General features: G+C 35.8%; 1 long non-coding RNA gene across 1 annotated transcript in view; it reads right to left on the bottom strand.

Annotated features, from left to right (window-relative positions):
* Positions 1-1887: 1887 nt before the first annotated feature.
* Positions 1888-3261, bottom strand: part of LOC127834634 (uncharacterized) — a 2794-nt gene continuing 1420 nt past the window's right edge. Inside the window, exons 2-3 of the long non-coding RNA XR_008028031.1 lie at positions 3145-3261; positions 1888-2126 (exon numbers count right to left, since the gene is read on the bottom strand). The exon at positions 3145-3261 is cut by the window's right edge and continues 60 nt beyond it. This is a non-coding gene — a long non-coding RNA (uncharacterized LOC127834634). The remainder of the gene's footprint in view (positions 2127-3144) is intronic.

Consider the following 3261-nt stretch of genomic DNA (forward strand, 5'->3'; position numbering starts at 1 on the left):
TAGATACATATACACGAAACGGAAGTCTCAAAAGCTTTATTACACGATTTTCCTCAATTTAAAAGTATCAGCATGAGTGATACAGTGCATGATGCACGGCCTTTTAATAAAACAATCAAGATAATATTTTATGGTGTACATTAAAATGTATGCGCATGAGTTTTGCACAACGTTGTATGAAATTGGTCCCAATAGCAACATTATAAGAAGATCGGTCCTTGCGAAAATTAAGATAAAAAATGAAATATATATATATTCCGTCAGAAACGATTCCATACAGCTTGCAATGGCGCGACTTGTTCGGCGGAGCTGTCTACCCCAGGTGTTTACCTATAATGACCCTTACAACAAGCCGATAAAATGATGTACAAATTACCCGAATTGAGAACCGAATAAATAACTCGAATTTTCGCATTTGTTAAAAATGCCTTTACCAAGCAAAATAGAAACAGTTCTACATTGACTTAAAAAGTGCTTCGCACAGTAGATAGTTCATGGTATTCACATAGTTCATGAACTACAAAGAGGCGTTTCTATAAAACAGATAATTGAAATACAAACTTATTTCCAATGAGAGCGGATCCGGGTACGCAATTAAATGGCAACAAATTGAAATACAGCAAGCAGCAGTAATACATGCTCATGCTACCAATTCAAAGTAATAGGAGTTGAATGACTGTTTGCACTTACATATTCACGATTCTTAGAATTCCAAGTATCTGTACTATGTACAATCCCAACGGTTTGTTTTTTTAAAGTCACGAAAAAAAATCAGTTCATCATTCTGTAAACTCGTAAGTCTTATAAATTACTAGTGCGTGCTCTCCATGATTCTTACATGAAAGCATAGATCGTCAGCTGACCAGTGCACGGCCGTTAATCACGGGCGCCACCTTTTTTGAAATGCATTAAAGGGGCCTTTTCACAGATTTTGGAATTTTTTAACTTATTCATTAAATGCTTTATATTGATAAATGTAAACATCGGATCGTAAAAGCTCCAGTAAAATATCAAGAATAAAATTAAAAAAAGGAAAAGAACATTGCCCGGAGCAGGTTTCGAACCAGTGACCCCTGGAGTCCTGCCAGAGTCCTAAAGTAAAAACGCTTTAGCCTACTGAGCTATTCCGCCGAGTACACATATGCGACGTATTTTATACCTTATATAAGCAATCTTCGTAGTTTCACAAAATTTAACGACAAAAACAGAACTCTCCAAATTATTCAATCGTTTCGCGTTGCAACGCTTTATAATTTTTAGGTTTTAAAATCGTCAAAAGATGCATATAATGGCTATATTAGACCATGGTAAATGTTCAGTATTACTGTGTCCTCACAAATATCATAACTAAAACGAAAATTTGCGAATCTGAAACAACTTTTTTCAATTTTGTCAATTAACCAAAGCGTGAAAAGATCCCTTTAATAAATGAGACAATGCACTTCCGATGTGGCGCTCCGGCCCGAATGTTTGAAACTGCATGGATAATTTAACAGGGTGATAAGGTTTTATATGTTTTATCAGCATGTATCGCAGTATTTTTAAATCGGGCAGTGTAGTGCGATTAAGCGAAGTTAAGTTCATCCAAAAAAAGAACAGAAACATACATTCTCAACCCATTTAAAAACGTGAGAACCTTGAGAATTTGCTCATTTATTAATTCATCTCAAAAACGTGGTGGCGCCCGTGATTAACGGACGTGCAGTGGAGATGCGATTTCAATGCAAAAATTGCATACAGCGGTTTATGACAAATTGTATACTAAAGAAAGATTGGTTGCAAAAGTAGCCTTTATGTAACACTTTATCCCACATTGTTTTGTTGCAATAATATTTTATTTAAAATCTTACAATACATAACAATTATGTTAAACTTTAAACGACGTAATTGTTTGGTTGCAGTCATAATTTTATTTTAAATTTTACGACATGATAATTGGTTACATAGATAACAATTATGTCAACCTTTACACGACAAAATGCTTTCTTTGACGTAGTCAATCACACCAGCCTGCAGCGGATGTTGGTCACCACGTGGCGTCATTGCGGACACGGCAGCCAAGAGGCGCAGCTCTTCTTCCGGTCGTGTACACCAGCCGACCGTCCATCGGGACGCCTGTAAATCCCCTGTTTCAAAACGATATTGAAAGGAACCTATGTTGATATCACCAAGAGAGAAACCTTCAACATTGACCTTAAACCAGCATATCTGACTCATGCATTCCGCTTTTTTTGTATTTCCTCAACATTTCAGATAGGTTTCATGAACATTCGTCAATGGTTATATGACATATAGAGCGGTAACGAACGTGTAATGGACAGAATGACAGACGGATGAATGGCCTAACGGACTGATGTATTTTCCGTCACGTTGCCAAATACACAGGCAAATCAAAAGGTGGCATCACCAGAGTTATGTTTTGTTAAAGTGATATTATGGGTATCTAGCAGTTTATAGGTGTCTATCGCAACCGTTGTTTATTTTTTTGGTGTTTTCACTTCATATACACGTATATTTGTTAATGCAGCATTAACATACTAAAACAATATCCCGGAAAGAGAAAAATAATGCATTTGAATATCAACCGTACTTTCGTTTGACAACTGATCATGCATGTACGATGTGAACCTAAATTTAGTTTTAGTGCAGATTCGTTCAAACGACACAATGACACAATTTTGTTTTACGAATAATTTCGGCTTAGAGGACTGGGTGAGTCACGTAAGAATATCGAATATAAAATATATTTTTATAAACAACTGGTAGCAAGATGAGTTGCAGATAATTGGTCAGTAACCAAATTTTAACTAACTCTTTTGACCTGTTAATTCTTTTCAGCTCAATTCAACAATGAAAAATGCCCATAATATCACTTTAATATGTTCTCAATAAGAAGATGTTACACTCAATTATGAATTCTAAAGTAGCCATTTAAATTTCCAGTAACATTTGCTTTTTGGAAAACATGTGGATAGTGCAGTATTTTTTTAATTCTTTGAACAAACAGATTATACATGTACTAGTATATAAATATATATTATTTTTCTGAAATTATAATTGCGATTCGCTGAAAGAGTTGCCGCAATCGGTTTTTACATATATACCACAGGAAAGCACAAAACAAAATACTAGTACCACCCATACCGCGAATCAGTGTAACTGTAAATCCATTGTAGCCTAGCCGCTCCCCCAATGGTGTCGAGGTGTCGCCTATAGCCTTCAATATGACGTCATAGGAACTCGTGTTACGTGGTATGACCC

Source organism: Dreissena polymorpha, chromosome 6 (assembly GCF_020536995.1).
Source record: "Dreissena polymorpha isolate Duluth1 chromosome 6, UMN_Dpol_1.0, whole genome shotgun sequence".
Classification (NCBI taxonomy): domain Eukaryota; kingdom Metazoa; phylum Mollusca; class Bivalvia; order Myida; family Dreissenidae; genus Dreissena; species Dreissena polymorpha.